At 42.2% G+C, this 26,033-nt stretch overlaps 1 protein-coding gene across 1 annotated transcript in view; it reads right to left on the reverse strand.

Annotated features, from left to right (window-relative positions):
- Positions 1-26,033, reverse strand: part of LOC130142601 (ubiquitin-conjugating enzyme E2 R2) — a 57,924-nt gene that overhangs the window by 14,647 nt on the left and 17,244 nt on the right. The window lies entirely within an intron of this gene.

A 26,033-nucleotide genomic window follows, 5' to 3' on the forward strand; every position in this document is an offset into this window, starting at 1 on the left:
TGAAAAACTGCAACTCAAGATACTACTGCTGTCCTTCTGGGTTCAGAAGCTAAAAATGTTTGCAAAGGTGAATAGACCTTTTTACATTTGCCAGTGCAAGTATTTTAAATTACTCTTTCTGTGCAGGAAAAAAAAATAATTTGAGATACTTGCGCTACTGAGATCCAAAGGTTTTTTGCCTTTCTTGCATGGGAGTTAAGCTGGTCCATCTACCTGTATTCCCTAATAGTACATTTCTTGCCACCACAAGCATTTCCCAAGTCTGAATACCATCTGTATCTGTTTAATAGATCAGTGCAACTCGACAAACTAAATACTGATGGGCATGACAGCAAACAGTATCCTCCAGTGATCAGCAGCCAGCTGTGGGGCAAGACTCTGAGCTGAGTTGTGGGAAGACTGCAGAGATCCAAGCCCTGGATATTAACTTCTTGGTGCTGTCTTGCCATTCACAACAGTCTGAAAAGCTGACCAGTGGGAAAGAGGGCTGCACCTGGACTGATTAAGTGCCAAACCCCCTCCCCTTCGAAAGGGAAGCTCACACACTGCTTACTGCACTATGGAGCACAAACCCTTCCCTTGGCACTGCTCAATATGCTGCGAAAGTCCCACCGCCAGTCTAGCACAGGATCTCCAGAGAAGCATCTCCTGGTTCCTGCACCACAGCTGGACTCATGTGCCACTGAGAAAGCAAGAGCAGAATCCCAGGCCACCCTCTTTCACTTCTATATTTAACCATGCCATGTGGACACGGTGCTGACCTTGTTGAACAGGACAAACTATGGAAAGTTTTATGCCCAGAAACAGAAGCGGGTAATCAAACAAATTGGATTACTGAGCCATTATGTACCTGGCTACAGTTTTACTTACAGATCAGCACATGCCTTTGCCTTGCAACCCAAATTTTATAGGGCCAGAGTGCCAGACAGCCAAGAAAAGAAGGTTTTCTGTTCACCATTAAGAAATAAATTCAGCAGCTCATGTGGCTTTACGTTCTGTACATGCCTGCTCATGATGCCGACTGTGTGTGGGGATGTTACAGCAGCCGTGAGTCCTCACCCCGCAGTCATTTGCCATGGCATGCTCACAACCAGAAGATTATGGTCTGCTTAAACAATCCTAGCCCAGAGTCTAAGGTCAGTTACACAAATGGCATTGCTCCAAGGAGAGCAAGCAAATGCCTCTTGTTACCACACCACCTCAGAAGAAAGCACTGCTGCAGCAAGGAGATGCCTGGCTCTGCAACATGCCACCCTGCACTGAGAGCAGAGCAGCGGTTTACCCGGGGCAGAGCAGATTCACTTCAGCTCAAGTACTTGCATCATGTAGCTGTAGACTCCTCCAGAGCATTGGGGTTTTCCTGCGAAAGCCCATTCATTCCTCTGCTTACATGCAGCTTTGTGATATCTCAGACATAAAACAGCCCAAGGACTGGGATTAAAAATGCAAGAGACAACAAAACTCAGGGTTGAGCTAGCTACAAGATTTCTTGGCAGAACCTCTGTGTCTTCTACACAGGTATAGTTTTTAGGAGACCAAAAAAGGCATACTGCCAGTAGTGTACCAGCATGACTGTGTTTACATCCCACACACAGTCAAGCAGCTGAAGGTGCAGGACTCATTCCTCTTGTTAAAACCCTCTGCTCTCAAGCTGCCTAACCCTGAGGGTTTTGTCTCAAGACAAAAGGTGAGTCTAGAGCACCAGTTATGGTCTCTCTATACATGATGCAGATTCACACGGAAGCTGTAGATCCTGGGAGACTGTTTCAAACTTCTAAGTCCTGTTTTGCATCTAAAACTCTTTAATGGACAAGGGCTATCTGCCTGCAATAACAATCATTACGGAGTTAAATAAAGCTGGTGCTTTGCCACATGAAAGATGCCTTGGGTTCTGGGGCCAGAAAACACAACTGAAGAGAATTAGAGAAACATTTTCTTCTCATGTGGAGGCAGCTGAAACCCAAGCTTGTCTGTAACCCATCATATATTTAGATAAAGTGTCACATTACTTGTTGATAACCCACTTCTAACTAGCTTGGAAGTGTTTAGCACATTGAGATGTTGTACTGGAGCATAACACAAGTGAAGCTTCTCTACAAACCTGATTTCAAAGCCAAAAGCCACCAAACTAGGAAACTCCGTATTACAGGAAGGGATTTTTTTTCCAAACAAAAGAGAAAGCATTACTTTCAGGTCCCTATGTTGAGATCATCCACAGTTTGCAAAGTGAAACCAAATACTTTTCCAGGGCATTACAAACAGGTCCCAGAGAATTACTCCACATATCTTCTATAAGAGAAATCATGGGAAATTATGTAAAACCAATCTGCTCTCAACCGAGTGCTATTTGAGTTTCTGAGTGGGTTAAGCAAGCCAAGAGTTTCCAAGACAAGCTGCAAGACTGCTTGCAAAGGATGCAGCAACAGCCACAATTACAGGTCAGGTTTTATCTCTAAAAGCCCAATTCTAAATGTGTTAAGAGATAAGAGTGAATTAGGCAATAAACTTATTTTTTAATTAGAGCTCACAGAGAGGCTTTATCCCTACATTTTTACTGGTGTAAAGCAATCGGCTATCTGAGCTTATTTCTGATGAATTCAGGCAGGCTGCTAGGTAGAGAGTAGCAGAGCCTCAGAGCATCTGAAGTTGTTAGGTCACTTACAGTCAGACAAGCTAATTTAGGAGGACTAAAGATGCAGCTCAGTCCCCCACCTACAAGTACCCAACCGTTACTGCGCTCACCACAGGCTTGACTCCTCTACATGAGCTTAAACTGAACAAAAATTTCAAGCTACTTCAAGCTGCCTGCTCCCCGTGGCTCTTTGACACCACTGAACATACTCAATAGCCAGGAAGGTGGAGATGACAGTCATCAACCCGCTCCCCCCTTCCCCAATTTATAACTAGTCATACTTATAGTCCCTAGAAAAAATAATAAACTCCTCTTATGTTAACACTGAACACACCGGCCTGGGAGAAGATTCAGCCCTTTGCAGGCATTTACAGCTATTGTACAATAACTTCAACCTCTAAGTTACACCACAACAGGTATTTTAAGAATATTGCTACCAGCATGGTCACTTTGTTTCCTATTTTACTGCCTTGCTCCCACACATCCTCATTACTGACTGCACTTCAGGTTTGTTATTTTTCTTCTATTTGGATAAGGCAAAGCCACAGCAAAAATCGACGTATGCCAGTTATTTGACTGAAAATACAAACCTGATGTTTCTACCAACCAATGAATTAAGTCCCGATTCAGCTGCTGTGAAAAATTACTAGCGACTTTGTTTCTGGAGATCTTGCCATGCACTTGACTCGACACATACTAATACCATCTCTCTCTCAATGGAGAACACTATCACAGGCAGGACTCCTTCCTAGCTCCAGCTATCTAAAAATACAGCATTTACTCCAGCTTAGCTGTATAGGACAGTTCTGTAGTCTGACACAGATTTCTTCTACTCAAGAAGACAAAACCTAGATCCCTGATTTTTAAGCAGCCAGGGTAGGAATGGTGAATCCATCCTACCTACCTACTGCAGAGAAGCAATGGGTGGAGGGGGGAAGAGCACACACATTTCCTGGAAAACCACCAGCATCAGAACTGACCTGATTTGGAGAAATCAGGAGCACCATTGGCTTTCACACTGGCCAACAGAAACTGCAGCTGCTTGGTGTTTCTGGAAGTGCCAGTTAATTTTTATTTTAAAACATCACAAGCTTAATGCGAGCCCTATGAAAACACAGCACCAGTGAAATAGAGTATCCTTGGCAAACTGTATTTAAGATCAGATACAAAGGAAGCATTTGACTTCTAAAATTATTTTGTGCTTTTTTCTAATCATCTGCTACAACCAGCTCACAGACAAGCTCCTACTGACTCCATCTGCAGCGACCACCAAGGTCTCCTACAGATCACCCACCCTGCCCCAGTTAGTTACAGCACTTGCAGACAGCACACGGCCTCCTCATTTTTGTTTGTAACAGGCATAACCAGGCTCCTCGCTGCGCACATCACTTCCCGTAGCTGCACACCTAATGAATAGCTCCTGCCAGCACGCTGCTAACTACACCATGCACTTAACATGCAAGAAAGCCAACAAGCACAGGAACTACAGACCGCTACTGGGTTAAGTGTTAGTATCTAATCCCACAAAATGCCCTTTACTGCTTCTAGTACATCGAGCACTTTATACAATTCATCTAATGGATTCTCCTCTTCCACATTAAGCCTGTATTAGTACATGCAGTATTAAATACTATGTGCCGGAAAACACATTCATTAGAGGTCAGCAGCAAATACTGGCAACCTGTTTCTCACATCAACGAGGTTTAAAGCACCTTTATATCATCCAGCTTCAGAACCTGTAAGGCAACATTAAAGCTAGCCACACTGCATCGTAACTATTTGATATAGTAAAAATGAATGTAGCACCAACATTGCTATTTCAGCTCCAGATATTATGAATTAGGATGTAAGTAATTTCTTGTGGCACAGCTGGGCTCTAACCTGCTATTTTCAGTTCAGTTCTGGCTTCATTTCCCAGAGGCACCACAACAATGTTTACTGGTGTCTGTTCTTACAGAACTAGGACCACATCTCTGATCCAAGTTAGAAGATGACTGACCTGGACAATTAAAGTCTTGTGGGTCCTGAACACTTCCTTGCTACTGCAATGGCTCCTTGAACACTAACAACAGCAAACCTCTTACATTCTGTATTACCTGCACTGTTTCATAAATAATTTAAATCATAAAGACCTGAATGTGAAGAATGAACTAGATCTCACAAGGACATGAAGCTTCTAAACTAGAAAGAAAATAGAGCCACAAGTTAGTAGCACAAAGATGAGTCAAGAAGTGAGATTAGTTTACACAATCAGAGACTGGTTTGCAGGTAGAAGCCCATTCTTGCTTCACATTAAAATTATCATCTTGTATAGACCTCCTAATTTAGTTATCTGGGTATTACTAAAAGCTGTCATTTCCATTGAAAGTCTCCTCTGATATAAGCTACGTTTCCTTTTACCCAAACGTCTTTTAACAGTAAATTGTTATTGCATATTGTCTGTATACGTAGCTACGTTCATAAAGTTGGGACTGTTAAGTCAACCAACCCAGACTGTAGAGGGATTTTTGAAGGACCAAGGACATACATTACCATTGTCCAGGTTGGACAACCCAGGCCTGTTATTTGAAGCTGCAGAGCAACTTTAAATTGTCCTTGGAACAAGCAGGGTGAGACAGAAAACAAGCTACGCACAAAGAAGAAGCCAGGTGCAGAGCAAGTCCTGGGAACCCCAAAACCAACACACTCTGCTCGGCACACTCTGATCAGGCGCCTGCAGCATGCTCACCGATCAGCGACACGGACGCCCGCGTGACCAGAGACTTTTATCCAATCCCCTGGGTGTAGAGCCGTGTGAGCGGTCGGTTTAAGTTATAAATATGATCTGTTTGTTTAATAAAGTGAGCACGGCATGTAGCCATATTGGTGTGAGGAGGACCCTCTTTGCCGGACCAAAGCAGGAGGCCTGCAATATGATGATCAAAGTTACCATTATACCTTTAAAGAAAGGTCTTTCACCCACATACTAGTCCTTTGCTCCATAAGATCTGAAAACAGGCCTAACAAAAGGCACAAAACCACAGCTGAGCCAAATGATACGGGGGGAATTCACTGCAGCCCTATTAAGCTGGTTTACACCCAAGCTTCTGCAATCTCATACATTCACAGCCCTGCTGTCTAGGCCATCTCTCCAGGAACAGAGTAAATAAAACTGCTCTGAACAACAACGCTGGAAAAGCAGTGCCTGGAAACCAAACCATTTTCTTCCACCGTTACTCAAAAGAAACAAAAGGTAATTTTTAAAATACTTTCCCCCTCTGATAAGACCGAAGTTCAGTCTGGAGGTTCTAGCCTTCATGACAGTAACTGCTCATGGCAGCTGCTACTCATCCAGAGACTGAGTTAGCCCGCACAAGTCAGCCGTGTTTAGGATCTCAAGCAGTTAAAGATGATATGTCTTTCTTCCAGTGGGCTTTACTGAAGGGACAGTCCATGGTACTGCCCAGCTAATCGTGCCATTCAGTCTGAATCACACAACCACCACTTTGGCTAGAACCGCTCATGGTCCACGCTCTTGAGCCAGGGAATGTCCAGCTTCAGACAGGGCAGCTGTCAACACTCCTGAGTTGAGATGCTCTGTGGCTGGGGACAGGCTGGAAGCCAAGTAAGAAGTTCCCTTTGGTCAGGGGCCACCTGCACACTCCTCAAGAAGTTCCTCCTCTCAGTCACACAACCAAGCATGGCCCCACCAGCACGACCCCATGGTGCCCATCTCCAGCTGTGCAGTCCTGCAGTGCTCAGTTGACAGAAAGGTTTTTTTTCCTGCCTCAGCTCTATGTCCCAGGCTGATAAAGGCAAAGCAAGAGTGATTCCAGATAGGGCTAGACTTCCAGATTCCTTAGCATAAACCCTTATGACACAGCCATGGTACTTGTACAATTTTTCCCCAAACCTGCAGGTCAGTGCCCTCAGAGCTCAGGCAAAGGGGCAGATTACAGGAGCACTCACCTACACTAGGCTAACAACTGCCAGGTCCACTTCCATTGCTTTTATCGTCCGTTTGACTTCATATAATACTACAAAAAAACAACATAATTGCAACAGCTGCAGGAGATTTAAGATCCAACAAGAGATACTGCGTTGGAAACAGTGGCATTCTGGGCCATCTAAGTATTTCTTCTATAACCTGTTCATTTTCACTTACGTTTCTGCATTTGTCTGTGTCCTGATTTCAGCTGGGATGGAGACACCTTTCTTCTCAGTAGATAGTACAGAGTGTTTTAGCTGATGTGAGAACACTGACAGCACACTGATGTTTTTAGTTATTGCTGGGTGATGTTTACACTGAGACTTTTCAGTTTCTCAGGCCCTGCCAGTGAGAGGGCTGGAGGGGCACAGGGAACTGGGAGGGGACACAGCCAGGACAGCTGAGCTGAACCAGCCAAAGGGGTGTTCCATACCACGGGGCATCATGCTGGGTATATAAACCTGGGGGGTTGGCTGTGTTATCGATTTGTTAATAAGTTAAGATTGATTGACTTTATTTGATCGATTAATCGATTTTATAAAATTAAAATATAGAAGGATAAGAAATATTTTAAATGAAACTTATAGCTGCACAGTAAAAGCTGTTATGAGATCTTCTGTACATCCTGTACCAAGGCTAGAAGAAGGGGCTAGAACCATTGTTAAAACTTAGGTAATAACTTTAGGGTTGAAAGGTTTCTTTGTATTTGACCAGTCTTCTGTATGAAGAAGTGTATTGAAATGTCAGAATATGAGATTAATGGAAACCGGGGAGAGTCGACTGGAACAGCTTGTAGTTACCTGCCAAGGAACTGTGAACTTTAGTAAAAGGTAATTCTGGCAGGGGGAGATCGCGACCACCAACTCATACACCACCTACCCAAATCGTACCCCAGACCCATTTCTAGACCTTTCTAAGCTCTACTGCGCAGAATCAGATATAGGAGGAGAATATGTTAATGATTTACGGGAAATATCATTGTTATGCATCAATACTTAATATGTATGAATAAGTTCTATATATGGTGTCTAATTTTGAGACCTGGCGTGCGTTGATCGTGAGAGGACTCGCTCACACACCTGGCCGTCAATAAAGTGTCTGCTTATCTACATCACATTGGTGTTGATAAGTTCTTCATTCCAAGATTTTGGTAACAGTTTTGGCGACCCAGATGGGACCTCGCTGAAGGAGAGTGGAGGAGTCGAGGACCTGATCGGTTCCAGCCGGCACCGAGGATTTCTCAGGGATACCCATCGATCCCTGATCCGTAAGGCTCTTCGCGACGTTCCCTGGATTTTTGGTAAGACACTTCTTTTAATTGTAGTAAGTGGGTTGGAGTCCCACTAAAGTAAGTAAGTGCACTAGAGGAAGTGGGTAGGAGTCCCACTGAGTAAGTCTGCCTGTCAGACGCGGTGAAAGAGCTGCGCAGGGTAGAACTAGGAGTCTGCCCGTACGACATAAGCGAAAGCTATTGCAGGGTTGGACAAGAGTGGAGACAAGAGAATCTATATGCTATAGTGTTCTCTAAGGTAGTGCCTCTAACAAGAAGTTAGAAGAGGTTTTTGGGTTTTTTGTTGTTTTTGTGAGTTTGTGTATTAAGAAGAAAATTAAGAGGTACAATATTGTGTTATGTGATTGTTTAAAGTAACTGTGGGAAAGTGTGAGTGTGGCTGTAAGGGTGAGACGTGCAATTGAGAACGGAAGCGAGTGTGGAGTGTGGATCCATGGATCGGAGTGACAGAGTTGAATAATCGTGTATTGTACTGTGAGTAATTACACCATGGCAACTAAGTTAACTCTGTTGTTTACAAGTAAAAGCATGGGTAATCTTGCTGTAAATGACAAAATCCCGAAAAATTCTTTGTTGGGATGTTTATCGGCACATTGGGGAAATTTACAGGATGATCTGCAAAAGAGCTAGCCGAATGATGAAATACCAGGTGGTATTGACTGAACAAGATGATGTGATTCTAAAGACAACTAACCTGGTAAATCCTGCAGTGTTTAAGTTCCATACAAGAAGACATACAGCTGGGGCCTGGGGATCGTTGCTCGGGCACTGGCCAGGCATGGGTCAGCGGGTGCTGAGCAGCTGTACTGTGCATCACTTGTTCTCCTTTCTCCCTTTTCCTCTGGATTTTATTTTTCCCACCTTTCCATTATACCTGTTGTTGTTATAATTGTTACTATTATTGTTCTTCCCTTTTTATTCTGTTTCAATTACACTGTTCTTATCTCAACCCTTGAGTTTTATGTTCCTTTATGATTCTCTTCCCCACCCCTCCAGGTGGGGGGAATGAGCAAGCAGCTGCGTGGTGCTTGGTTGCCAGCCTGAGTTAAGCCACAATAGTCTGCCACCTCATCACAGAAAAGAAACCCACCAGCACCTACATAAGGCCTAACACCAAACAGAACTACTTGGTCCTCTTCCATAGGGCAAGCTGCCAGACCAACAGGTTTACTGAGCTTGGACCACCAGAGCCGAGCAGTAAAGCAATTTCAGATTCCCACACAAGAAGGCTGACATCATACTGAGGTTTCTGTATTTTCCCTTGGAATTCCCATGCTGAAATATTACTAGATTCTGCCCCCAGTTTAATCTTCAATCCAGGATCAGGCCTGATTTTAAGAGGAAAAAAATTAAGACTGAATATATTAGCAATCGTGACAGGCCAGATATGAAGAGTCTTCTGCCATCACTAAAGGTCCAGCGCTGAGATTGTGCTCTTGGATCTGACAACTTCTGGTTGCCTGCAGACTGTACACAAATTGTATGGCTTGAAATCAAGCTCACTGGGTGTGTGCTATGCAGAGAGGCTAGTCTGTGTGACTACTTTCTGGGCAGAAGCAGATGACTCAGTTCTTATTTATGTATCTGTACAAACACAACTACTTCCCCATTTGGACAAAACAGGAAGAGTAACTCCAAATGTGTGAAACTTAAGTCGCTTTATAGTGTCTAATACTTGCTGAAGGAGCCAGAGACAGTTGGCGATACTGCACCTGAAGTTTACCCCACATCATACACCTCTTAGGTCCCTGCTTTAGAGAAGAAGCTGGCACTTTAAATAGCCCTACTGCAGGCACAGCTGAGGACGCAGGTACCTGAACTCGTAAAGCTCTAAACACAAGTGTAGCTGTTGTAGGAACAAGTTGGTGTCCACTTCAGAAAAAGCAATTTTCCAACTCTATTTGTAAAGATAATAGAGTTTTGCTGGAGCAGTGGCAGTACAATTTGAGGATGCTTGTTCAATGTATCATGCTGCACTACTGGCATCTCTGGCATCACACGTGGAAGTCCTCCAGTTACATGTGTACAGGGTTGACACGAGGCACCTGCCTCCACTTGACAGGCTTCTGGGTCCAGAATATTGTCTCTTATTAAGAGCTGCATTAGCCTACAGCATCTTCAGCATCCTGTTCAATCTCCTATTTTGATCTTTCACAACCTCTGTAGGTAATTTGCTTTGCTGAAGCAGATTTACACACAGACATGTCTATGGAATGGTTGAGCCTGAGACAGTATGATATACTTCAGACTTATCCTAGTGATTTCTATAGTTTAGTTTGGTCAAAATCAAGTAATCATGACCAAAGCATAACCTGGTTTCACAGCACTTCACATCAGGCTTGACAGAGTTTTAGCAACTCACCTATTTATTCCCCCATTTGCATACTTACCAAAACACAGCAGATTGCTTTATTGTTCAGTGAAGCAAGCCATACCATTTGCATCTGCTGAGTGAAAAAATGTCCAGGCTAGCTCAGTATATGAACACCCTTTCCTTTTGCTTGTTTTAACTATTTTTAGACAATTCTTTAAACAAGCACCATTCATGAGTCAGTGAATGACTAACTGCCTTGATTCTCTTTGTGTGCAAGCTGGGCTGGATGCAAGAGGAAAGCTCTCCTCAAGGGACAGCCAATCACATGTTCTGCTAAAAAGACAGGGCAGGTCTTCATGCAGTCACCTCTTTCATAAGCAGCAAGGGGAAAGGAATATTTATAGCATTGTAAGTGTAAACCATAGCACTGTGCTGCAGTGTTACACAACTTTGCCTTTCTCAGCACAGCAGGCAGCAGTTCTGATGAGACTTCTAAGCTGGCATACCAGCCTTTATTTAAACAAAGGATAAAAGTTGCTAGAAACTGAATGGCAGTACCTAGAAAATACAGACACAATCTTACCTACGCTGGCTGCCACACACAAGCCAGTACGCACTTATGCAGCCCTGCTACTTAGTTTTCAGCTACTACATTACTGATCCTAAAACGTCCTGTTTGGAGCTGCTCACAGGCAGTAAATCTAGGCAGACACAGGTAACGCTTACTCAGCGGCAGTAAGCAACTCAGCCGGGCTGTACCACTTGCAACCAAAGAGCTAAGTACAGCAGCACCATCTCCTAGTGTGGAGACACGATCACTATTGTATTAGTCTAGATTTAAAATCATATATGGATACAACTGTATTATGCATAGCCCAAGTGTATAACATCTGCAAAGCATTTATAATCCTGTATGAGCCAGTGAAGTCTGACACGCCCCTGCAAGCTGCCTCCCTACACAGCACCCCCCAGTCCACGGCAGGAATCAGCACTATGTCAGAAGGTATTTGCTTGTGAAAAGCCTGCATTTGAGACACAAACATATTATCACATTATTGCATAATAATGCACCTCAGCTCCATTATCACTGGCTCCTTCAAACAGATCAAGTTTAAAGTTTAAGCTAAAACAAGTGCATTAGCTGATACATACCCATCCTTGCTCCTAAGGCTATTGTTTCTACAGTAACAAGTTTTGGGTATTTTTTGCTAGTGAGAAACCAAATTCAAGAAGCATTCAGCATTCTGTTGTTCTCTACCTCTTTTCACTCCGGCCATGTGCTTTAGATGATCTGAAGATCACATCATCACGATCTGTGTAGCTCTACTCGCAAGCAGCAATAACTTGGTTGCCAGTAAAGCACACTGCAAGGGATGAGAATTAAAGATGAACCCTAGCTCAGATCTCAGATTTACTTTTACAAAACAAGACAAGCCCTTGCAAATTCTACAATATTACTGATGTGCTAAAGTCTCAGTTTGAGCTTTGGCCTGCTATGGAAAGGAAGCCCAGTTCAAATGATATGTTTAATTAATGCAATTACTTCACAACATAGACACCTACCTTAAGTAAAAAAATCAAAACAGAGGCAGATCACTGAGGCTTGCAGAGCATTAAGCTGCTGCTTCTCACACTACAAAGCACTCTTGCCTGGGCTGGGGGTAAAAGCAGCAGCCACCAGCCTGAATATGTCACAGTACCAGCTCCTACAAGTGTTTAACAGCTACATTACACCAGGCAGAAGACCAGCTCTTATGCTAAACATTTAAAAAAAAGCAGACCAGACAGCACTGCTGCCAGACAAGATACTCAACTGCTTTGGCCTTCCATGGCTCCAGAGTACCACCCTTTGAACCACAACTTGAGCTGCCTTGCATATAGACCTTGTATTTCCAACGTGGCGCTAAGGAAACAGCTACTGAAGAACACATTCCTTCACATACAGTCCTCGTCTCCTGCAGATTACCAGGAAGTCACCTACCAGCTATAACAACCACACTCTATTTAAAAAGCTAACTACACATGGCTAGACAATAGCCATCTATGAAATGACTGTTCTTGATCATCATGTACACAGGCATCTTTCAAGCCAGATAGATATACAAAAGAAAACAACACTGAAGTGAAAGCTAGCATTGAAGTTTCTACCTATGTTCCAACTAGCTGCCATGTCAATGACTAATACAACATCTAGATAAAGCCAAAAATCCTCAGAATCCTCCTTTGCTGAAATACCTCCTGAAAGAGCCAGCAAAAGGGTACAAAGCAGACTGATTCATCTGCAGTGCAGCACAGATATTTAAGGTACCCTTTATACTTCTGAAAAAAGCAAAACCAGTGCAATCAAGCTAACCTCAATACATGAATGAACAACCTTGAAATTCAAGCTTCTATCTAATTAATTGTAACCATCTGCATTAAATTTGAAGGCATACAGAGTAAGAGTAGCAGTCAGGAAAAAACACTTCAGAGTACCACAGGTCAAGAGGACTTGAAGGTCAAGACAGAAATTTAATAGACAAATCTAAGATGAGAATGCAGGCAAGCAATCTGATCATTTGGACAGAGAAAGCTGGACCTTGTAGGAAAGTCAAGTCAGAGGAAACTTGTACAATTGTGCAACTAAAAGCAATCCTTACATGGCTCTAATATTATGCAGTACTGCCTATCAGTACCAAAAAAGGAACAAGGGGGAATTAAAACTCATTTGGATTTTTCTTCCTGTATTTAAGCATGTCATAGATACCACTCTTGATTTGACATTGCATATCTGACTTAACTTGAGCAGAAATTTGTGTGACAGATAAGCGATCACCTTAAGTGGCATACCAGGCAAGAGAAGGCAAGATCTATGGTAGATCAACAGTCTGCTTTTAGTGAGAGCTGGACTGCAGATGAAGAAAAGCCTCCAAAGAAGAAACAGGGCAGGGGGGTGATGGGGAAAGCAGATTTAAGTTGAGAACCAAGACAAACTACAGTAGCAGATGGACAGTAAAAGCTCTTGCAAGAAGTGCTGCATCTATGGCTATAAAGATTTGTAGGAAGAGGTGATACCTCAAGAAAAAAAAAAGTTGAGAACTTCAAGACAGAGCAAGTTTTCTACAGTGAGACAATTTTCTACTTAGACCCTTCTGGTATCTGCCTCCTGGTGACTTCTGGATAACTTGTTTTTTCAGTTTTTCCCTTCCTTGTTAAGGTCTCAAAGTTTAAGAACACTACCTGAATGCTAGAAAAACAGCTAGTAAGAAATTACCTTCCCCTAGGTCCTACATGCATGCTAGTAGCCACACAACATCTCATTTTGAAGCCTCCAGAGAAAGAAGTCATGCTGCTTTCCTGCAAAGACTCATATAAAGCTCCTCCACTTTCTGAATAATAGGATCATCACATGTAAATAACTGACTACAGAGATCACTGATGGTTAATCTACAGAACTGCACTCTGTGCCTCCAATAGCTCCAGTACAGTGCTCCAGCATACCAACATGCTCAATGATTGTAGCATCCACATGGTCAGTTCAGGAACTGGATTATTTCTTACTCCACTCAGAGTAAAGTGATACCTATACATCTCCAAAAACCTTAGACCTGAGTACAGGACTTGCTTGCATATGGAATAAACTGAGGCTACCAAAACCTAGAAGTGGCAAAGATCAGAAAATTCATCCATATTTGTATGCTAGCCACAATCCCATGATGATATTCTTTCCTGTCTTGTATGACCAATTCTTGAAAACTTATTCTTAATTTCATTAGGCTGTTTGATCAGAGCCTGTATCTCAGACACACTGCACCTGATGCACGATGCCTACACCTATCCAATTATGATGCAGTAATTATCAGTTTGCAGCAAAAACTGACAGTGTTTTGAGAATAAAAACTTAAGTATAGCTCTGTCATGGGAAACCTACTCTAGACATGCATGGAAGTGTCTGAACCCTAAAATAACCTGTGTTGGTAATTATAGCCTTATCTATGCTGGGATAAAATATGTTGATGTTAAAAGTAAATTTCCTCACTCATCACTACAAATATTTTCATGCTTGTTTTTCCCAGTTACTAGCAAGCAACACTAAAAGCTTCTAGTCAAGACAACTGAGGCTCATCCGTAGTTAATGATCAATAACTATTTCAAATTGATGATTCAGGTTCAACTATACTTTCAAAAGGATGACTGATTATTTTGATTAAAATAACCCTTATTTCTTGTACAGAGGTGTTAACACTGACAAATTCATGTATCTGCATGATACTTAAAGCATGAGCTGCTTTCCGACGCAGAAACATATCCAAAGCGTGACTTGGGGGAGCCTCTAGTGGTGATAAGTAGATGTGATTATGAATTAACAGATCAAGTGTAAGCTAACAGCCTTGCTGGTGGTGCTCACACTAGCCCACAGATGCATGACTTCTAGTCGGGTTACTAGCTATCAGCATCTGAAAGCCACTTGGTACCAAGCAGGAGGATATAAATAGTGGTCTACCTACAAGTTTCACCTTGCCTTGATTCAATAAGGGAACAAACCAGTTTGTTTCTTGTCCTCTTCAGCTTGCAGATAACATTTAGTACATAACTTTCAGAGGTCTTTGTTCAGTTTTTCTCAAACAGGGAGCAGTATCCATACCTGGTTTCTGCACCACGCTATACTGACACAGGTAGACTGGTATTTTTTTTAAATAAGTAAATAGTGTCTATGCACATAGAGGGTAAGGATATTCAAGATTTGCACTACAGAAGCATAACCTTCAAGCAATTTTACACAGACGTGCAGTATCTTCCATAGGTGCTAAGACTGGAGAACACTTTGCTGCTGGAACAGGACTCTTCCAGAGCACTGATTTTGTTTTACAGTATCAACTGGAAGTAGCTCTGTTTGCACTTCATTTGGCAAGTCTGAGAGCAGGTATCATTAACTAAGCAGTTTCTCCAGTCCCATGACCTGTTGCAGCCACAATGATGTGGCACGTAACTGGAAAGCTAGTTTCACTCCTTCAGGAAGCCCCAGAACATTATACTTTTGGTAATTATCAATACTGATGTAATGCTTTCTTTAGTGTGGCACAAAAAAGCAAAACCACCCACATCTGGTGATTTGCCTGCATCCACACTCACATACTATTCAGATTCCAGTGAAGAGTCCTTAAAGAACTGGAGGACTTAAAGGCTCACCTGGCATCAAGTATTGATCAAAACAGCCAAATTTTGTTGGTAGCTAAAAGGTTCAGACACTGAAAGTTAGTGCTGTTTCAGCACTTTGCATCAACAGTTGCAAACTAGACACTGTCAAAGTATTGCAAACATTTATTTTACAGCAGCTGAAAGATTTGTGACAGCTATAGGTCTCCATCTTCCTTATGATTCCATCTGACATGCAAAGTAAAAAATTTCCCCCCAAAATCAAATCATTAACAGAACTTATGTTGATTTTTTTCAAGTACTGCCAAAAGTTATATAGCTGTTTGCAAACTATCTTAAAAATCATCTATGTGAGATCAATAAATTTCCACTAATTGTCACTTGTCAGGGTTTCCTTTAGAAGACCTGGATATAATAAAAAGTGTAGCCCTCAAGGCATTCTCTGCATAATAAATAATATATAAAGAGCCAAGATCATAATATATTATTTAAATTATAAATACAATAAGCCATGCTGCTATGTTATATCTCCAGATGAAAATTATACTGCAAATTGACTGGAAGTCAAGTACAATTTGTCTCCCCACCATGGAGCCGACAAAAATATACTTTTACCTGGTTATATTCCTGCACAGAATTAATTTCTTGAAAACCCAAAAAACAGTTCTCCAGATGCTACGGTGCAGCAAGCATGCAACAACATGCATTTATGAGGTCTATATGCCTTGGCAGATTTTGGGGAGGATCACAGCATTTACTGGGATGGGAGAACACTGCAAGGTGATCAACAGGAGTCAACCGTTTTCTTCTAGCTGCTTTATTCTGCACTTCTCGGTTATGTTTCTGTACAGAAGCAGCTACCTGCTGGAAATTTTAGTCTAAGCAAAGCCTTATGCTGTACATGTGTTTTCAGTTTTAGAAGTAACTAGCCATACAAGGGGCAATAATGGAACATAACAGCTCACAATCTCAGGTTATGCACCCTATCACATTGCAAAAAGTTACAAGTAACACATGGAGGAAGTACCTGCATTACAAGGGTTGTGACATGGGGGACAGCTGCAGGAACTGATTCCAAGCACCTTCCCAGAAAAAAACCCCACAAAGTTCCCTTTGTTCCCATTCTTGGACATCCAGCATTATCCACTAGAACCACTGCACAGTCCCTCCTACCCCACCTTGACCTAGTTTTCAAAGCCTCTAAGGAAAAGTGTTTTCAGCTGAGCAAAACCATCTCCACCAGAGACTGCCACAGCGCTAACCTTCACTGGCACTACAGGCAGTCTGGGAAGTCGAGTATCACACCCAAGAGCCTGCACTGCTGTACCAAAAGGATTATGGATTTCCTAGATCAGCACAATTTGACTCCACATCCCACCAACCCTGAACTGGCCCCGTGAAACAAAGATTAAGCACCTCTTCAGAACAGCCCCATCAATGCCTATCAAATACATGATGGCAGGATTTTGGGTGGCCAGTGTAAGATACACTCCCATGCCCACCGCCAAGAAGTATCAACAGCCAGTAACCTTGGCCACACCACCTGTGTTGGGTCTGGCTGACCCCCCCAGCAGCCCTCACAGTGCCGTGCTGGTAGCAAGAAAGGCGGTGATAACACACCGGTGTTTTGGCTGCTGCTGAGCAGCGCTCACACAGCATCTGGGCTGTCCCTCCAACATTCCCCCCTCACCAGCAGGCTGGGGGTGGGCAGGATCTGGGGAGGGGACATGGCCAAAGGGATATTCCATACCATATGGCATCTGCTCAGACATAAAGCTAAGAGAGAGGAGGAGGAAGGGGGGACATTCGTTATTTACGACATTTTTCTCCTGGAGCAACCACCACATGGACAGAAGCCCAGCTTCCCAGGAAGTGGCTGAACATCGCCTGCTAATAGGAAGTAGAGAATAACATCTTTTGTTTTCCTTCGCTTTCACACACCTGACTTTTGCTATTGCTTCATTAAACTGCCTTTATCTTTTTCCCACCGTATTTTCTCCCCCCACCCCATTCTGCTGAGGAACGCTTGGCAAGCACCTGGCACCCAGCCAAGGTCAACCCGCCACACATTTTTCTGCATCAGACACATGAACAGCTCAACCAAGCAGCACAACTGCCTCTGAAGACCTCTGCATATCTGACCCTTAAAATTACTCCTGTCTGCTCAGCATTATACTGATTTATATCAGTATCTGTTGGCTCTGAGGTAATACAGAATACCCTGCAGATGTCCAAAACTACTTGGCTTTTAACTGTCCCACTAGAAGGAGATGTTTATACCATGCTACTTGAAGCTTAAGGCCAACAAGCTTGCTTTTTTTTAACTCAACAACGCTATCAGACTTCAACAAAGCGGTTCAACAAAATGGCAGCACCTTTCCCTATGCACCAAACCCATGGACAAGAAACATCGCTAGCATTCATTTTAACATTCACACAAGCACTACTACCTTGAACTTGTTAGTTTTAAAGAAAATTCTCACGCTACTCAGACAAATTTCTTGGAAGTACAAAAATAAAACTGCAATCCCCTCAAAAAAACCAAACACTTCTGTGCACCTTAACACATCCACACCCAATGCTTACATTTTAATATGAACATCTCTATTACAAAGATGCTCTGCAATAACAGAGGATCTCTCCTCCCTTGCATAGCAATAGCTAAACAATCATACAAAGATAAGGGAATCCCTTTTAACTCCCATTTTGCATCCACCTATTAGAGTAGATATTCATGACTGTGCTAATAGGACTGCCTTCAGAGCTTTTTAGGAAGCTTAATTATCACCTTTGGCAAGTAGGTCAGCAGAAGCTGGTGCTTTCCAAAACCTACTGGAGAGCAAGACAGCCTACTTACCACTGTCATGTGAATTTAGGAGGGGAAATAAATCAAAGCCATTACTATCCCAGGAAGCAACAGAATCCACATACAGTATTTACATCATCAACTATATATGTTTCTGTTTCAAGTCAGATTTAGAATCAGAGGAAGTAAAAAAAAAACCCAACACATTTCTTACCAAGGATTCCCCTCTCCTAAGCAGGGTACCTTCAGCTACAGATTTCTTGATGCTCAGTCTCCTCATCTGTCAGCCACACTGCTGCTGAAGGACTTTAAAGTGCATTAACTGCAGTCCATTATAAATATCACCAACATTAAATAAATGCATTCAAACCAAACTGCGTTTTAGCAGTAAGGTAAGGATGTGTCTCAAAGTCTTCATTCAAGATATTCAATACATCTGGGTGTGTTCAGGTGCACTGAAATATTTTGTAAAAATTAGGGAAGTTAGTATGCTATGCTTTGAAGTTTGGAAAAGTCATCCCCTCTACTACCCAATTACCACTACAAATGGCAAGAGATTTCCTACAAATTCCTGTTACAGAGAAGTACGCAAGTCTTGTTCTGAAGGGTAATGTTCAGTGTTTGCTATGTGAAAAGAGAAGCTCCAAAACCTTTTCTTCAAGGGACTTTTTGACATTACCAATCTTTGAAGTGCTCAGGTGAAAGATAGCTACTTTTCAACATCAGTATTACAGTAAGACAACAAACAACTCATCTGGGTATGAAAACAAGAATATCAGAATGCTTGTAAAGTCATCCCCTGTGTCTCATTTTAAGACAGACAATATTTACAGTAATATACAGCATTGTCAGGAATCCTCAGCCTTCCTAACAGGATGCTTGAGCGCTATACACAAGTAGATGACCTGCATCTACCACAGAAAGCAAAGCAAATAATAGATGCCTGCCTTCGACTGCATCACCAGTCTTCAGCTTCATGTGCTACTAAGTTACATCATATTGATTCTGCTAATCCTTTCCAAATATTGTATACCTCAAACAAACCTGTGAGCAAGTTCGTTAGACACTGACAACCTAGTCAAGAGTCCAAGTGCAAAATGGGAAAAACTTTTAATCTGTTTGTGGCTTCTGCTCTGGTATCTCAAGAACCAGCTGCAGCTGCTTGGTACAGCTTGTGTACTATGGCAAAAATGTCTGCAATCCAGCTCTAATAACTGGCATTTCTATAACTGCTAAGTAGCGTTTATAAAGCAGAGCAGCAGCTCCTCTATAGAATCTGGAGCATGAACTGTACTTGCAGAAGCATAGTATATCTGGGGAGTCAGGGCACTCCCATCACAGAAATGTTTTGGCTAGGTCATCAGACACTTACTACATGATATTTGCAGAGACATCAGTATAAAACCTAGCTCACCTGCACGCAGTAGCATAATGAGGTAAGGGAAAATGTGATGCCAGGGTATCACAAGCTAAACAGATGCTCTTACCTTCCTTGGAACCAAACCACCCTCTGCAACCCTCTGGTCATCCAATTCAAGAAAACTTGTCTAAGTTCATTAACACATACAGCCCAGCCCCTCCCCAAAATGTAGGCAAAAAACATCAGCTGGAAGGCTTTTTACCTGGTAGTATTTAGGTTTTGTAATTTCAAAGTCCTAAACAACCCCGGTCACCTCCAACTGAACTATTAGATCCCTAGCTTCTAGAATAGTCTAAACAGCCTAGAATAGTCTAAAATGCAAATTTATTTCAGGTCCTATATGCCATTTTAGTCTGCCACTTCAGGGCTGTGAAGTGTTTATCTGTCTGTACAAAAAGATGCAAAGAAGACACTAAACCAACTATCACACTCCTGAAGTCAGCACTTAAGACTCCTGGGTTCTACTCAGAGGTTGCTTTCAGAAAGCTGACTTTAGCCCGGTATTCTTTTTCAATGTGCTACACAGTCCAAGTGGTACTTAACCAAACTGCTAAAATGCAGAATAAAAAAAGGCTATGAAGGAAACTTAAGACTTGCAAGGTTAACTGAGAAATTAAGTGATTTTTCTTCCTGCCAACATGAGAGATCAGTACAAAGCTGCACTGTGTATGCTCCATCAAAATGCACTGCACAGACCCCAGGTGAACTTCCAGTGTCAATCTCTGGGGGACAGGCTGCCACTCTACACATTACTTTCAGCATCTCATCTGCATGTGCTGCTAATTGTTTGCAAAAATGCCTATATCCATTTACAGGGGATGACCAAACCATACTTAAAAGCCTTTCTTTTGTTGCTCTTGTTTATCCCCCTCAAAATTACACAATGCAACTTCAGCTGCTTTAAGGTTTTTATTAAAACCTACCACACAGTGCCAGGGACAAAACTGGACAAAAAAACACACACAAAAAAAGTGGACTGAGCAGACATAAGAAATTGTGATTTAGTGTACAAATCTGTATCAGAAGGACAAAAAATTAAAATATGACAGCTTGATTCAAATATCAACTGTTTGGAAGTAGCCTCGCATTAGTACCAAAACCAGATTTAGAGATTCTTTCAAGATGATTTTCCATGTCAGCTTCACTGTGCTGTAGCATAAAGAGCCTGTCAAGAGTGACAAGACATTTTAAAATAACAGAAAATGTTACAGTGAACTCACTGAAGCAAAGCTCAAGAGGTAGTAGACTGTGAGCACAGGTACAGACTAGTTTCAAAGGGAGATTCAAGATGGGGCTTGGACTTCTCAATTGAAGAGTGATATTTCAATTCCAATAAGTATTGCAAAGAACAGGCAGCATCCTTGTAGACTTTGTTACGGTTTTCCTGGAGAAATGATGGTAGAGTCTCCACACTGCTGATAAACTTCTATTGAACTAAGTTCAAAATATCTGTAGAAACCTGAACTTGTGTCTGTACCTTTCACACTAATGAAGATGTCCTCCTCCTTCATCTGTCTTTGAAGAACATCATGTTATCTTCTCAGTATCAAGCTTGCTCACTACTGACATACCTTCCCTCCACACTACAGACATGTGAAGCAGCAGCTATTATGATGTCCACGTAGTACAGTTCTGCTTGTGCACAAATAGCTGCAGTGTACCAACTGCTAAGGGAAACAGCAAAGCATGAGAAGCTCAGTGTCAGAATGGTCCCAGAGCTTGTTAAAAAAAGTGAGGACTAGCAGGTACTGTAAGAGCAGCTAACCAGTTAGACACCGAGCAGGACAGCGCAGGGTCTCAGATGAGCACCACAACAAATGTGTCATCATATTAGGACACAAGTGGCAATCCAAATTACTATGTCAGGTTATTAAGAACTAGATGCATGACAACAGTGCAGGCAGCATTGTCACTGGCATTTGAATCCCCCAAAACTAGAAGTGCATAAGCTGTTGTTTCTTACTTCTTACACTCAACTACAGGTCTGATAAATCCTCGGTATTATAGCTTAAGAAATACCTTAGCATCCAAACACTACAGAAGCCCTAAGCAAGTAAAGAACAAACCAGCACAAGTCACAGCACAGATTTCTCCTTCCACCCCTCCTGGCACCACCATTCGTGCAGACAGCTAACAGACTAGCCAGAAAGTCCCTCATTTTAAACTTAAATGGCTTAATATGGAAGAAGTGACCACTTAGACTTACTTCTAGAGTTAAGTGTCAACAGTTTAGGACAGGACACACTTAGACCAAGCAGCCACTTTGTTCTTTCAGTAAGAGTGGGACTGCACACACAGGGAAAAAATCCCAACCAGGAGCCTTTGGCTACTGCTGAAATCCTGCACTTATGCCTGCTACCTCTCTTACTAGAAAGCTCATGACAGGGCAATTTTGTATGCTGTCAGTTGTGGGTTTAAGTGTTAATAATCTGTTCGCAATCTGAAAACTGCAGACATGCATGCATACATATACTCTACCAGTACTTTTGTACTCTGGGAATAAAAGACATACCGAGGGTTCTCCTTCCTTTTCCATCCTAATACACATAAATATCTTCACAACTGTAGTGCAGGGGGATGGCAGCAGGCAAAAATAATATAAGCAAGTCAACTTTGTGACTTGCTTGCTTTAGTGATAAAGATAGTCAAGACAGCAATTTTTGACCAGGCTTCGTGATCACCTGATTTACAATGTAGAGTTTAAAATCACTGCTTCAGCAGCACATGTACCACCTCTATGAAGCACAGCATTAAGATCCCGTGCCTAACATTTTGGGAGTGGAAGAAGCCTGCTCTTACAGACTAGTTACAGCAGAAAAATACCCATCACCACTCTTCAGAGTATTCTGGGCTTCCAAGAGAGCTCTAATTTATTTACAAAGCTCAAGCAGTACAATAACCATTTTTGCAGCTTAATCAGTAGCCACAAACCTCTTACTGCATTTGTGAGCTGGGTTAACTTCTCAGGTTTGAAAGCACCCTAGTAAGTCACAGCCTCATTGCACTGGACATTACACAAGCAGTAACACATATCTTGTCCTTAAAATATGCCAAAAGCACTGACTGCCTCCTGGCAAAAGGAGACAATTTTTAAAATATGCTCATTTACTCTCATTATGTAGAGATTAGCCTCATTTGAGCACCAGACTGTTTGCTGCTGAAGTTACTCTGCAATACTTTCAGCTAGCCTCTTCCTTATAGGGCATCATTCAGAGTATCAGTATATGAAATCAGAAAAAGAACTATCAGATTCTGAAACTAATACCGGACCACTAGCTAAAAAGCCAGTTCCAGGTGCTTTTAAAAAAAAAAAAGCACACCAAAACCAGCCAAACAAAAACCTCTGAGTCACTTTGAACTCTGTAGGAAAAAGTACTTTCTCCTGCTAGAAACAAATATACTGGCAGCTTTCCTACAGATCTAGTGTATTTTATGGCTTCAAAGTGTTTCAAAACAAGTATCTCGAAGACATCTACATAATTAACTATTGCTTAGTGTTGCTCAGCAAAGTCACGTCATCTTCTCAAGACAGAAAGCTTGCAGAGAGAGATACAAAGGTTGAATACAGTGGCTGTTTGCAGCCCATATTAACAGCAAGCGGGACAACATTTCAAGCTCAGTTCTGATCTTACCCAGAGGGAAAAAAAAAAATCGAGGAGTTGGATGCTGGGGAAGTGATCTCAGGAATATCCAAGCAAGACAGACACAGCACAAGATCCTTCGTGTTTGCTGCAATGCTGCCCAACCTTTCAGGGTACTATGTCTGTGGACATTTCATATTTCACAGAGGGCCATTTTACTGGCTGCAGCCATCAGGATTAAAATGCCATTATTCCCCTATCAGCAGAGGAAAAAAAAAGTTCTCAGCAAATCCAAAACAGGGTAATCCATACTACGCTCTAAGCTGTATGTGCTCCAGAGCTCACATTCACTGTACAATCACTTCTGCCCTAGGCATTGCTGCCTGTATTATAGGGCTTTTTAATGGTTCCGCTCTAATCTCCAAGATAAACATACAAGGCAGCATATCTAATTATATTTAAGGTAACACATAGCTCATTTGCTTTAATTTTCATTAGCTTTAAACACAGCTAGCGCAATATCCGATTAATAATCATGGAAGTCTGCATCATTAGTTCATTATCCTTACAGGTCAGTAGTTTAACACAAAAAGCCACAAAAGCAAGATTTTTAATTTGCAAATTAAACACTGGCTGATCTGACATTTTTCTACGTGTTATCACAGGACACTAAAGTTGCTTCCAATGTGAAATTATGTCTTTAAAATCACAGCTTCATCTAAGAGACAACTGACTACAGCAAGCTAATGAGAAAATTTTACTGGAAAAACCTAAGCATAGGCAAAAAAAGTTGGCCAACGACAAAGTGTTTAAGGATGGATTTTAAAGTCATCCTCCTGTTACACTGATTTTCTCCCATGAATACACGACTAGGCACTGAGCACAGAATAGGAACTGGTTAAGGCTACCTCCTTACCCCATACATAACATAAGTGTCCCCCAAAAAGATAAGAATCCTGCACTCTCCAGAAGAGATTAATTAATAGCTTCTTACAAGTAGCTTATCCTTTGGTTTTCAGTGACATGATAAGCATGACAAGTCTGATGCTTGCAAAGTGCACCTCAAGAGTCAGTGCTGACTAGGGATCCACCCTGGGAAACTCAAGGTCTAAACCCATGACTCTCCATGTGTTCTTTCTCAGCAGTGCTTTGTGACCTGCCCGACAGAAGGGACTAGAAAGGAAACACCTTGACATGTCCTGAATATTGAACTCTGGGAATTGTAATACTGAACAAAGTTACATACAGGTATGTGCATCAGGCTGATTCAGGGCCTGAGATCCTGTACATGACCACTTCTACCACACATTTTGTTCAGATGATTGTCCTATTTTCCTCAAAGAAAAAGCTAAATTAGGACACCTTATTCAGTCAGCTGGCGCTAGGGCACTTGGCCCAAAGGCACTTAACTTGCATCCTCCACCTTCTGGGTGGATGCCCTACCCTAAAGGGCATTAAGCACAGCTCTCCAGCTTTCCCCTTGGTGTCAGGCCACTGCCCAAACAGGAATGCAAAGGCCCAGACCAGAAAAAAAAAGGAACCTGACTGCTCAGGGCTTGGAAAAAGCTGTCAGTATTGTAAGTATTTCACACTGGAAAGTGAGCTGATAAACAGGAGCAATCCCTCCTTCCAGCTGAGCACCTCAGGCTACAGAGGCATGTTCCCTCACCACTGGCTGGGTTTCAGCCCTACCCAATTACACAGCCAAGAGCCCAGGAGGCAGAAGTTTCAACAAGGGAAAGATTCCTCAGTATAAACTCAGTCTGATGACTACGTTATGCCCAAAAAACCAGAAGATACGGGCTTAGTCCCTTCAAGATGAAGGGGGAACTGAACCCATCTCCAAGCAGTAAGCCACGGCTGACCAGTACTTTTGGCTGAGAGCCACATATTAAAATTCCTTGCACAAGCCAAGGCCCTGAGGGCACAGTTGTCCCCAAGCAAGAGCTGGCAGAATCCCTCCAAGTCCCACTACAAAACTGGGCACTTAAAATAAGTGGAGCAGCCCTTTACACCACTCTTCTGTACTAAAGTTGTGGACACTTCAGGCACCTCTGTACAATTTTAGTTCTTTACCCTACTTACCACAGAATGCACTAAAACTGTGATAGAGTTACAAGGCAAGATCATATGGGATAAAAATACTGCAACAAAAGCATAGCAGGGATTATTTAAGAAGCCTGTATTACTCCTTAGCTTTAAGTAAAACTTTGACCTTGAACAACTAAACTTGCCTAGAACAAATGCATCTGAGAAAGGAAGAACAAGGATCAAAATCACAAAGTGAAGGCCTCTCCAGTAGTCTAGCAAAGCTAAACAACCTCCAGATCTGACAACCAAAATGTCTGAACACCAGCTACCATTCCTCCTTTATCATAACCAGGTGTAAACAGAGCATGGTTAAACTCAAAGCAGCAGAATGGGATCCAGCAATGCAACTCACAAGTTAGCATGAAAAAGGGACACAGATGCTTTTTCTTTGTGAATGTGAATCTTCCTACAAAATACTCCATACCTTGGGAAGGAGGCCATCAAGAACTCTTAAAAGGCCTGTCATGTCAAATGGGAACACAAGAGCTTTGAAGACAAGCTTAGGAAAAGATCCAAACTCAGGCCTGGCAATCAGGCAGGCCTGGCAATCAGGCTGATGGGAGTATCCGTATTACCAACAAAAAAGCCTAACAGGTCAGCACAAACAAAATTCCAAAGGTTTGATCAAGAGTTAAGCAATACAAAACCCACCTGTATTTTGCTAATTATTGCTAAGCAACATTAAGGCCAACAGTTTAGTAGAATTCAAAAGGGATTAGGCATTATATTGGTAATAAGAACTTCCACAATTACATTAGCTAGGCTAAAACAGTTTATAAAAGCATTAAAGGAGTA

This window comes from Falco biarmicus, chromosome Z (genome assembly GCF_023638135.1).
Source record: "Falco biarmicus isolate bFalBia1 chromosome Z, bFalBia1.pri, whole genome shotgun sequence".
Taxonomy (NCBI): Eukaryota; Metazoa; Chordata; class Aves; order Falconiformes; family Falconidae; genus Falco; species Falco biarmicus.